This window comes from Talaromyces atroroseus (assembly GCF_001907595.1).
Source record: "Talaromyces atroroseus strain IBT 11181 chromosome Unknown scaffold_1, whole genome shotgun sequence".
NCBI lineage: Eukaryota > Fungi > Ascomycota > Eurotiomycetes > Eurotiales > Trichocomaceae > Talaromyces > Talaromyces atroroseus.
Genome location: NW_017971433.1, coordinates 2,017,182 through 2,031,678, shown reverse-complemented (window position 1 = coordinate 2,031,678; position 14,497 = coordinate 2,017,182).

The window sequence follows — 14,497 nt, the reverse complement described above, 5'->3', positions numbered from 1 at the left end:
TTATTATATATTTAAAGGATAAAGCTATTTATAAAAAAAATATTTATAAAATATTAAACTATTTATAATAATATAAATTATATATTAAGCTATTAAAATATACTTTTAAAATTAATAAAATATATTTTCTAAATTTTATAATTAAAATAAAAGATATTTAAATAGAATCTAAATATATTATTATTATTTAGGAATAATCTAAATCTAAAAATATATAAGATATAGCTTAATTCTTAAGCTTTATTAACTTCTATTATAAGTTTATTAAGAGATACTTCATAATTATTATATTATTATTAAATATAATCAAGGATTATAAATAAATATAAAAAAAATTAAAAATAGAATAAGAAACTAATATAAAATTTATTTTTACTAAAAAGATATAAAATATTTTTAAAATCCTTAAAAAGTGCTTTATATAAATATTTATACTTAAATATTTCAAATCAGAATTCTTACTTAGAGTGGAAATTAATATATTAAACTTTACTATAGTAGTAATCCTAAATTAATTAAAAGCTAATAAATTATAATATTTAATAATATTTTATTTTTAAAAGATAACTTTAGCTAAACTTAACTATAAAATATATAATAAAGAATTATTAGTTATTATTAAAATCTTTAAATACTAGAGGCACTATCTAAAAGATAGTAATAAATTTATAACTATTTTTTTAAATTATAATAATCTTTAATATTTTATAATTATAAAGAAACTAAATTAAAAATAGACTTAATAAATTAAAAAGCTTACAATATTTAATTTTAATATTAAATATTAATTAGAATATAGAAATCCTATAGATATATTAAATCAAAGGCTAGATTATGTTAAAGTTAAAAATAATTAATAAATTTTACTATCAATATTAAAGGAAAAGCTGAGCTAAGGATTTTATTTAATAAGAATAGAATCCTCTAAATATAAATATAATTCTAATAATATAGAATTTATATATTTAGAAAAGATAATAAAGACTTTTTAAATTAATAATAATTTAAATTTTAGACATTAAAACACACTTAGTAGTTAAAAAGAAATAATTATTAATATTATAAAAGATTTAGAACTCTTAGTATTAAGAATTAAAATAATAATAATTATTATAATTAAGATAGCTTATTTAGATATATCTAAAGAGCTTATTATTATTATTTATTATTACTAATAAATAGATGTATAAGCTAGAAATATATAAAAATAAATAATAGATTTAAATTTAAAGATAGATTATTTTTATTAATATATTAAAGCTAATAATCTATTTAGATTTAAAGATATAGTATATATGCTATATAATTATATATTTAAATAAGAAGTTCTATGAGTTAATTATAATAATTTATAAAAAGATTATTTTAGCGTTGAAAGGATATATAAAATAATATTATTAAAATATTTCTAGTAAGAGTTTTATAATATGGTTTAATACTATTACTTGATATATATAAAATATTAATACAATTGCGTGCTATAATATAAAGAATATAGGCTAATGAAGTTATTATTAAAATCTATTATAAGGTAGAATCCTGGATGGAGTTAGAAATAGCTTTAAAGTATAGTAGGTATATGATTTTACTTAGCTTTCCACTACTAATTGGACTAGTAGCTTAGTATATACTGCTTTATAATTATAGATGGCCTTAAGTCTTTATAAAGTAGTAATTAGCTGCTGAGTATATATATATATATATTATATATTTAAATCTATTTCTAGGCTAAAGCTAAATCCTAGCTATATTCTTATAATTTCTATTATAATTTAATTACTTGCTTTGCAAGGGCCTAGTAATTATTATTTAGAATAACTCTAAAACATATTTCTCTATATATCTAGAAATAAGCCCTTAAAGAATTATTATCTCTAGTTAAATATCTTTTAGATATTAAAGAGATTTTAATAAAAAAAAAGAAGTAAAAGTTATAAAAATAAAGTTAGATAATAAAGAGAAAGATAAGGTTAATATATTTTTAGTAATAACTGATAAGATAAATATTAAGGCTATAATTATAAAGCTAATAATTATAAAAACTTAGAATAAGATCTTAATATTTATAATTTTATTAAAATTATTAATAGAATATTTAAAGAAAGATTTTATAATAATAATAATAAATGAACTTATTAAGTTTAAAGTTAAAATAATTAAAATTATAAAAATATAGTGCTAAAGGATTATAATTTAAATTATATTTTAAAAGCTTAAAAAGCTAGAGTAATAATTACTATATTTATTATTAATAAGCTTACTAATATAAGACTTTAATATATAGAAAGATTTAAATTATCTTAATCTAAAGAAGAAAAGAAAAAAATAAGAGATAATTAATATTAAAATAATAATTAAGAAAGAGTTATTAAGTTAAAAAAGATTATAAGCACTTATAGAAATTATTTCTCTAAAATAACTAAAACTAGTATTTAAAAAAAAATATAATAATATTAATATAAAGGAACTAGAATTCTTTAAGCTTTAACTTAAATATTATTTTATAAAGTATAATTATTATTATAACTTTAAAGATACTAACTAATAGAAAATATTAATTATAATTAAAAAACTAAGCTAGAAAGTATTTAATTAATAAGATATACTTATAAAGAATAAAATAAAGATTAATTATATAATATAAAAAGACTTTAAATTCTTTTTAGTAGATATTATATATATTCTAGAACTATTATATTAAGATGCAAATAAGTAATATTAATAGATATAGTAATAAAAAGACTAAATTGTATTTAAATTTAATATTTATATTTAGAGACTAGAATACCTCTTAGAATAAATATATATAAATAAGAATTAGAAATATTATCTTGAAGATTAAATTATAGAGTTTATATATATTAAGACTATATAATAAGGTAATAAATCTAAAGAGTATAATAACTATATAATATATTTTTAAAAGATAAAAGATTCTATATTAGAATAAAAAAAGAAATTTTAAGCTGCTTAAAAGTAAGCTATAAAACTAAATTTAGATTTAAAAAATAAAACTTTAGGTTAAAATTTAAACTAAAATAATAAATCTAATTAAAAAGGTAACTATTATAATAGTTACTATTCTTAGAAGAAATCTAAAATTAAAGATTCTAGAGATAGATTAAAGGCTTAAAAATTACTAATATATATTTATTATAATAAAAAAGAGTATATAAAGAAAAATTATTATTTTAAGAATCCTAGTAAGAGATTTAAAAGAGATTTAAAATAATTCTTTAATAAAGTTTAGTATGCTATTATAGTATTAAAACTGTATATTATATAATTAAATCAAGGATTATATATTAGTATATATATTTATATATAAATTCTAAAAGACTATATAAGAATGCTTATTTTAATTAATAAAGCTACTAAAGATAATTTTATAAATTAAGAATAAGCATAAAAGAATATATATTTCTTAATAAATCTAATTATAATTATAAAAATAATTAATAAATATTTAATACTAATATATAGAAAGATCTTATTAAATATTATTACTCTTAATTTAGAAGATAGACTAGGAAATATTTAGCAGATCTATAATATTATTAATATAAAGAAATATAATATTATACTTAGATTACTATAGCACTTAACTATAAATCTTAATATTTATTATATTATAAAATAATAGTATTATTATTAATCTATTAAATAAAAGACTAAGCTTATACTTTATTATATAAATTATAAAGACATATAATAATAGGATTCTATAAAAAATAGAAGTAATATATCTATAAAGTATATATTAAAACTATATATAGAATGAATTATAGTTTAAGAACTCTATTAAGCTATAAAGAATAAAGAGACTATTTATATTATAAATTTAAGAAAAGTTATAATAAAAAAAGCTAACTTAGATAAGAAGAAGATTAAAGATCTTTTATAATTAATAGCTATTAATATTTTAGAACTATTAATATACTTAGAATTATATTTTAATATCTTCTTAAAGAAGTAAGCAATAATATTATCTAAATATATAGCTTATAATTATATATTAACTATTAGAAGATAAATATTATTATAATTAAGAACTAATATTTCTTATTATTAATTAAAAAGACTCTAAGTCAGCTTTTTAAAGTATTAATATTCATATAGCTAGATCTTTAGAATATATATTATTATATTTAAATTAAGAAGAAAAATAAATAGAAAATTGCTTTTTATATTTAATATAAATATTATAAATATATTATTATATTATTTAGACTAGTAAATACTCTAGCAATCTTTTAATTATATATAAATTGAGTACTAAGTAATCTTTTAAATATAAGTTATATAATATATCTAGATAATATTATTATATATTTAAAGGATAAAGTTATTTATGAAAAGAATATTTATAAAGTATTAAACTACTTATAGTAGTATAAATTATATATTAAGCTATTAAAATATATTTTTAAAATTAATAAAATATATTTTCTAAATTTTATAGTTAAAATAAAAGATATTTAAATAGAATCTGAATATATTATTATTATTTAGGAATAACCTAAATCTAAGAATATATAAGATATAGCTTAATTCTTAAGCTTTATTAACTTCTATTATAGATTTATTAAGAGATACTTTATAATTATTATATTATTATTAAATATAATCAAGGATTATAAATAAATATAAAAAAAATTAAAAATAAAATAAGAAACTAATATAAAATTTATTTTTACTAAAGAGATATAAAATATTTTTAAAATTCTTAAAAAGTGCTTTATATAAATATTTATACTTAAATATTTCAAATTAGAATTCTTATTTAGAGTAGAAATTAATATATTAAATTTTACTATAATAGTAATCCTAAGTTAGTTAAAAATTAATAAATTATAATATTTAATAATATTTTATTTTTAAAAGATAACTTTAGCTAAACTTAACTATAAAATATATAATAAAGAGTTATTAGCTATTATTAAAATCTTTAAATACTAGAGGTACTATCTAAAAGATAGTAATAAACTTATAATTATTTTTTTAAATTATAATAATTTTTAATATTTTATAATTATAAAGAAACTAAATTAAAAATAAACTTAATAAATTAAAAAGCTTATAATATTTAATTTTAATATTAAATATTAATTAAAATATAGAAATTTTATAGATATACTAAATTAAAGGCTAGATTATGTTAAAATTAAAAATAATTAATAAATCCTATTATCAATACTAAAGGAAAAGCTAAGCTAAGGATTTTATTTAATAAGAATAGAACCCTCTAAATATAAATATAATTCTAATAATATAGAATTTATATATTTAGAAAAGATAATAAAGACTTTTTAAATTAATAATAATTTAAATTTTAAATATTAAAACACACTTAGTAGTCAAAAAGAAATAATTATTAATATTATAAAAGATTTAAAACTCTTAGTATTAAGATTTAAAATAATAATAACTACTATAATTAAGATAACTTATTTAGATATATCTAAAAAGCTTATTATTATTATTTATTATTACTAATAAGTAGATGTATAAGCTAGAAATATATAAAAATAAATAATAGATTTAAATTTAAAGATAGATTATTTTTATTAATATATTAAAGCTAATAATCTATTTAGATTTAAAGATATAGTATATATACTATATAATTAATTATATATTTAAATAAGAAGTTCTATAAATTAATTATAATAATTTATAAAAAGATTATTTTAGTGTTAAAAGGATATATAAAATAATATTATTAAAATATTTCTAGTAAAAACTTTATAATATAGTTTAATATTATTACTTAATATATATAAAATGCCAATATAATTATGTATTATAATATAAAGAATATAGGCTAATGAAATTATTATTAAAATTTATTATAAGGTAGAATCCTAGATAAAATTAGGAATAGCTTTAAAGTATAATAAGTATATAATCTTGTCTAGCTTCTTATCACTAATTAGATTAATAGTTTAGCATATACTATTTTATAACTATAGATAGTCTTAGATCTTTATAAAGTAGTAATTAACTGCTGAGTATATATATATATATATTATATATTTAAATCTATTTTTAAGCTAAAGCTAAATCCTAGTTATATTCTTATAATTTCTATTATAATTTAATTACTTGCTTTGTAAGGGTCTAATAATTATTATTTAGAATAACTCTGAAATATGTTTCTTTATATATCTAGAAATAAGCCCTTAAAAAATTATTATTTTTAGTTAAATATCTTTTAGATATTAAAAAGATTCTAATAAAAAAAAAAGAAGTAAAAGTTATAAAAATAAAGTTAAATAATAAAAAGAAAGATAAGGTTAATATATTTTTAGTAATAACTGATAAGATAAATATTAAAGCTATAATTATAAAGCTAATAATTATAAAAATTTAGAATAAGATCTTAATACTTATAATTTTATTAAAATTATTAATAAAATATTTAAAGAAAGATTTTATAATAATAATAATAAATAAACTTATTAAGTTTAAAGCTAAAATAATTAAAACTATAAAGATATAATGCTAAAGGATTATAGTTTAAACTATATTTTAAAAGCTTAAAAAGCTAGAGTAATAACTATTATATTTATTATTAATAAGCTTACTAATATAAGACTTTAATATATAGAAAGATTTAAATTATTTTAATCTAAAGAAGAAAAGAAAAAAATAAAAGATAATTAATATTAAAATAATAATTAAGAAAGAGCTACTAAGTTAAAAAAGATTATAAGTACTTATAGAAGTTATTTCTCTAAAATAACTAAAGCTAGTATTTGAAAAAAAATATAATAATATTAATATAAAAAAATTAGAATTCTTTAAGCTTTAACTTAAATATTATTTTATAAAGTATAATTACTATTATAACTTTAAAGATACTAACTAATAGAAAATACTAATTATAATTAAAAAACTAAGCTAGAAAGTATTTAATTAATAAGATATACTTATAAAGAATAAGATAAAGATTAATTATATAATATAAAAAGACTTTAAATTCTTTTTAATAGATATTATATATATTCTAGAACTATTATATTAAGATGTAAATAAATAATATTAATAGATATAGTAATAAAAAGACTAAATTGTATCTAAATTTAATATTTATATTTAGAGACTAGAATACCTCTTAGAATAAATATATATAAATAAGAATTAGAAATATTATTTTAAAGATTAAATTATAGAGTCTATATATATTAAGACTATATAATAGGGCAATAAATCTAAAGAGTATAATAACTATATAATATATCTTTAAAAGATAGAAGATTTTATATTAGAATAAAAGAAGGAATTTTAAGCTATTTAAAAGTAAGCTATAGAGTTAAATTTAGATTTAAAAAATAAAGTTTTAAATTAAAATTTAAATTAAAATAATAAATCTAATTAAGAAAATAATTACTATGATAATTATTATTCTTAGAAGAAGTTTAAAACTAAAGATTCCAGGGATAGATTAAAGGCCTAGGAGTTATTAATATATATTTATTATAGTAAAAAAGGATATATAGAAGAGAATTATTACTTTAAGAATCTTAATAAGAGATTTAAGAGAGATTTAAAATGACTCCTTAATAAGATCTAGTATATTATTATAGTATTAGAGCTGCATACTATATAATTAAATTAAGGATTGTATGTTAGTATATATATTTATATATAAATCTTAAAAAGCTATATAAGAGTACTTATCTTGATTAATAGAACTACTAAAAATAATTTTATAGATTAAGAATAGATATAAAAGAATATGTGTTTTTTAATAGGTCTGGCTATAATTATAAAGGTAATTAATAGGCATTTAATATTGATATATAAAAAGATCTTACTAAATGTTATTACTCTTAATTTAAAAGATAGATTAAAAAATACCTAGTAGATCTATAATATTATTAATATAAAGAAGTATAATATTATACTTAAATTATTATGATATTTGGCTATAAATCCTAATATCTATTATATTATAAGATAATAGTATTATTACCAGCCTATTAAATAAAAGACTAAGCTCATATTCTATTATATAAGTTATAGGGCTATATAGTAGTGGGACTCTATAAAAAATAGAAATAATATATCTATAAAGTGTATACTGAAACTATATATAAAATAGATTATAGTCTAAGAACTCTATTAAGCTATAAAAGATAAAGAGACTATTTATATTATAAATCTAAGAAGAGTTATAATAAAAAAAGCTAATCTAGATAAGAAGAAGATTAAGAGTTCTCTATAACTAATAGTTATTAATATTTTAGAACTATTAGTATACTTAGAATTATATCTTAATATCTTCTTAGAAGAGTAGATAGTAATATTATTTAAATATATAATTTATAATTATACTATTAATTTGAAATCTAGTAAAGAATTATTATATTATTTAATTTATTAGTTAAGTCTAAAAGAATAAAAAGTGCTTTAAAAGTATCTGATAAAGAATCTAGTTAAAGATTAAATTTATAAGTTAAAGAATCCTACTAAAATATCTATTTTATTTATATCTAAAAAGGATGGTAGTCTATAGCTATATATTAATTATTAGAAGATAAATATTATTATAATTAAGAATTAATACCCCTTACTATTAATTAAAAAGATTCTAAATTAGCTCTTTGAAGTATTAATATTCATATAGCTAGATCTCTAAAATATATATTATCATATTTGAATTAAGAAAAAAGATAAATAGAAAACTATTTTTTATATTTAATATAGATATTATAAATATATTATTATATTATTTAAGCTAGTGAATATCTTAGCAACTTTTTAATTATATATAAACTAAGTGCTGAGCAATTTTTTAGATATAAGCTATATAGTATATTTAAATAATATTATTATATATTTAAAAGATAAAGTTATCTATGAAAAGGATGTTTATAAGATATTAGATTATTTATAGTAGTATAAGTTATATACTAAACTATTAAAATATGCTTTTGAAGTTAATAAAGTATATTTTTTAAATTTTATAATTAAAATAAAAGATATTTAAATAAAATCTAAATATATTATTATTATTTAGGAATAACCTGAACTTAAGAATATATAAGATGTGGCTTAATTCTTAAACTTTACTAACTTTTACTATAGGTTTATTAAGAGATACTCTATAATTATTGTATTGTTATTAAATATGATTAAGAGTTATGAATAGACATAAAAAGAATTAAAAATAAAATAAGAAACTAATATAAAGTTTATTCTTACTAAAGAGGCATAAAATGCTTTTAAAACTCTCAAAAAGTACTTTATATAAGTACTTATATTTAAGTATTTTGAATTAGAACTTCTACTTAGAGTGAAAATTAATATATTGAATTTTGCTATAATAGTGATCTTAAGTTAGTTAAAAGCTGATAAATTATAATATTTAATAATATTTTACTTTTAAAAGATAATCCTAATTGAACTTAATTATAAAATATATAATAGAGAGCTATTAATTATTATTAAAGTCTTTAAATACTGGAGGTATTATCTAGAAGATAATAATAGGTCTATAATTATCCTTTTAGATTATAATAATCTTTAGTATTTTATAACTACAAAGGAACTAAACTAAAAATAGATTTAATAGGCTAAGAAGCTTATAATATTTAATTTTAATATTAAGTATTAACTAGGGCATAGAAATCTTATAAATATATCAAGTTAAAGGCTAGACTATATTAAAGTTAAAGATAATTAATAGACCCTATTATTAATACTAAAAAAAAAACTAAGCTGAGGACTTTATTTAATAAGAATAAAACCCTCTAAATATAAATATAATTTTAATAATATGAAACTTGTACATTTAGAAGAGATAATAAAGTCTCTTTAAATCAATAATAATTTAAACTCTAGGCATCAAAATGCATCTAGTAGTTAAAAAGAAATAGTTATTAATATTATAAGAGGTCTAGAACTTTTAATATTAAGATCTAAAATGGTGGTAATTATTATAATTAAGATAGTCTATTTAGATATATCTAAAAAGCTTATTATTATTATTTATTATTATTAGCAAATAAATATATAAGTTAAGAATATATAAAAATAGATAATAGATCTAAATTTAAAGGTAGATTATTTCTATTAGTATATTAAAGCTAATAATCTACTTAGATTTAAAAACACAGTATATGTGTTATATGACTATACATTTAAGCAAGAAGTCCTGCAAGTTAATCATAATGATCTATAAGAAGATTATTTTAGTGTTAAAAGGATATATGAAATAATATTATTAAAATATTTCTAATAAGAGCTTTATAATATAGTTTAATACTATTGCTTAATATGTATAAAGTGCTAATATAATTGTATGTTATAGCATAAAAAATATAAACTAATAAAGTTATTACTAAAACTTATAAAACCTTAGGAGTTAGTCACCTTGGATTTTATAGTAGAGCTTTTACCTTTAAATTAGAAGAGAAAAATGTACAATATTATTATAGTTATTATAGAATTATTAATAAAATATGTTATATATAAATTTATATTTATTACTATATCAGCAAAAGAACTAGTAGAGGCTATATATAAATTAGTGATTAAATACTTTATTGTACTTAAGAATATCATAAGTGATCAAGTAATGATATTTATAATTATATTTTGAAAAATGCTCTGTTGGCATCTTAATATAAGAAGAAGAATTAGTATAGCTTATTATCCTTAAACTAATAATTAAATAGAATAATAGAATTAGATATTAGAATATTATCTTTAATTATATATTAATTTATTATAGGATGACTGGGTATAATAATTAGCGCTAGTTCAATATATATATAATAATAATATATATAGTATCACTGGAATGTCATTTACTGAAGCATTAATAGACTTTTAGGGGGATATTTATATTAATATTGATTAGGATTCTTTGGGTATAGATTCTAATAAAGAAATCTTAGAGATAAAGAAGGATTAAATATTAGTAATTAAATAGGTAATCTGATTATAGATTAAATATAAAGAACTTTGAAAGCTATTAAAGGAAGTATTAGAGAATTAGTCTAAATATTTTAATAAGAAATGTATAGTAATGCAGTTTTAAATTGGTAATAAGGTAATATTATAAATTATAAATATCTATCTCTTGGGCAGGAAGAAATTGAAATTTAATTTTAAGTTTATTAGATTTTTCTAAATACTAGATATATGAGGAATGAATATATATAAGTTAAAAATGTCTTTATAATACTAATAGTTATATTTAATATTCTATATTTTCTTACTGGAATTGTTCAAGGACATGGCTAGAAATAAGATTTTATCTGATGGTCTTATTATAAATGATGTTAGAGAATATAAAATTAAAGAAATTTGTATAAAAAAAGGCTTTAAAAAGAATAAAATATATCTTATTAAGTAGATAGATTATCTTAAAAAAGACTATATATAGGAATCTAAGAAGAATATTAGTAATTATATTATATTTAAAATTTATCTTTAAAATTGTAAGACTATTTATAACTTAAAGTAAGGAAAGAAGAGATAAAGAAAAGTTTAATTTATAATAGCTAAAAATAAATATAGGATCTATTTTATATTATAAATTGTTAATAAGGATTGTTAGTTATAAGATTTAAAGAGAATTTATACTATATAATTAATAAAGGCTTAGTTAATTAATTGTAAAAGCTAAGAGAATAGATTATAAGATTAAGAGCCTGAAGGCTTAAGTATAAATATCTACCTATAAATAGGCTTAATAGAGAGAAATAAAAGAGACTTTTTTTCCCTATTAAAATTAATAGGATTATCAGCTAAATATATTAATTAAGAATAAAAATAGTAAAAATAAAGCTTCTTTAATAAAATAATATAAATTACTATAATTAAATGTTTTTTAAATAGATTAGGCTAAGTTAAAGTTATATTTTTATTATTAGTTTTAGTACTAGAGTCTATCTTAATAGTATATTTTTTAGATATATGATTTAAAGTTTTAAATACTTTATTTAATATATAATATTAATTATTAAAGTCCTTTACTATTAAACTCTAATAGAACTTATTAGTTAAAGTCTTTAGATAGTCTAATAGAGATTTAAGATATTATAAACCATCAGTATTAATTATAAAATAAGAAATATTTAATAATATAAATATCTGAACTAGAGTATAAATATATATTTATAGAAATATATTTATATTTAAGTATTTAATAATATATATATAACTAAGTTATAATATTATAATAAATATACTGCTGCTTAATATAGTTATAAGAATTTAAAGTGATCTATAATTAAAAGTAGACTAAGTATAAGAGTTTATATAAAAATTTAACTGTATATTTCTATACTCTATTAATATTAAAACCCTATATATAAAATATTATTACTCATCTTGCCTTTTAAAGATATAGAAAGCTAGGAGTTATTAGATATAGTACTAGGAGTAGAGATTATATTAAGAGGCTTAACTAAAAGATTCTTAGAAGTATATAGAGGTTTAGGCTATTTATTTATTTATATTATTAGTAACCGCATTAATATTTATCTGATTTTATAACTTATTTTGTATAGCTAATTTATTTATATAAATAATATTTTTATAAGATACTCTAAATATAAGAATAAATCTAGATTGATAATAGCAAACTATTATTATATTAATATTTTCTTAAGTATTGGGATGCTACTCTTAAAGAGAAAGATAGCTAGAGTAGATTTAAATTATTAGAATTAAGTATTTTAAGTTAACTATTATACTTAACTATAAGATAATTAAAATCATCTTACTATTATCCTAAGCATTAAATTAATATAAGAAAAATAAAAAATTAATAATATAAGATGCACTAAATCCATATTTGATGAAATTTTAATAAAAAAATATGATATTAAGATAATACTTACTATTAAGGAAGAAGATAAGGCTAAGGAAGAAAAAAGAAAGAAAGAGAAAGTTAGAATAAGGAAGATAAGGATTTATATATGCTTATTATTAGTATTAATTTTAACTATTTTCTATATATTTAATCCTTTATTTAATATTTATTATTTATTTTTAATTTCTTTACTAAGAATAAGGATTTTATTATAAAACTTAAATTATTAATTCTATATACTAAATCTTATAAGCCTATGAAGTTTTAGGCTTAGGGATGTGTCTTTATAAAGAGGGGGATAGCTATAAGATAAAATCCTGGATGAAGTTGGGAATAGCTTCAAAGTATAGCGGGCATGTAACCTTGCCTGGCTTCCTGCTATTAATTAGACTAGTGGCTTGGTATATACTATCTTATAACCGCGGGTGGCCTTAGGCCTTCATAAAGCAGCAATTAGCTGCTGAGCATATGTGTATATACGTTATATATTCGAATCTATTCCTAGGCCGAAGCCGAATCCCAGCTACGTTCTTGCAACCCCCGTCACACCTATAAAACCTTAGAAGTTAGTCATCTTGGATTTTATAATAGAGCTTCTACCTTTAAATTAGAAAGAAAAAATATATAATGCTATTATAATTATTATAAAATCATTAATAAAATATGTTATATATAAATCTATATCTACTATTATATTAGTAAAAGAACTGGTAGAGACTATATATAAATTAATAATTAAATATTTTATTATACCTAAGAATATTATAAGTGATTAAGTAATAATATTTATAGTTATATTTTAGAAAATGTTCTATTAGTATCTTAGTATAAAAAAAAGAATTAGTATAGTCTATTATTCTTAAATTAATAACTAAATAAAATAACAGAATTAGATATTAGAATATTATTTTTAATTATATATTAATTTATTATAGAATAACTAGATATAGTAGTTAATACTAGCTTAACATATATATAATAATAATATATATAATATTATTGGAATATCACCTATTAAAACATTAATAGGTTTTTAGGAGGATATTCATGTCAATATTAATTAGGACCCCCTGGGTATAGATTCTAATAAGGAAACCTCAGAGACAAAGAAGGATCAAATATTAGCAATTAAATAAATAACCTAACTACAGATTAAATGCAAAGAACTTTGAAAGCTATTAGAGGAAATATCAGAGAATTAGTCTAAATATTTTAATAAGAAATATATAATAATACAGTTTTAAATTAATAATAAAATAATATTATAAATTATAAATATCTATTTTTTAGATAGAAAGAAATTAAAATTTAATTTTAAGTTTATTAGATTTTTCTAAATATTAAATATATAAAAAATAAATATATATAAGTTAAAAATAATCTTATAATATCAACAATTATATCTAGTATTTTATGTCTTTTTATTAGAACTATTTAAAAATATAGCTAGAAATAAAATCTTACTTGATAGTCTTATTATAAATGATATTAAAGAATATAAGATTAAAGAAATTTACATAGAAAAAGACTTTAAAAAGAATAAAATATATCTTATTAAATAAGCAGGCTACCCTAAAGAAGATTATATATAAAAATCTAAGAAGAATATCAGTAATTATACTATATTTAAAACTTATCTTTAAAATTATAAGATTATTTATAACT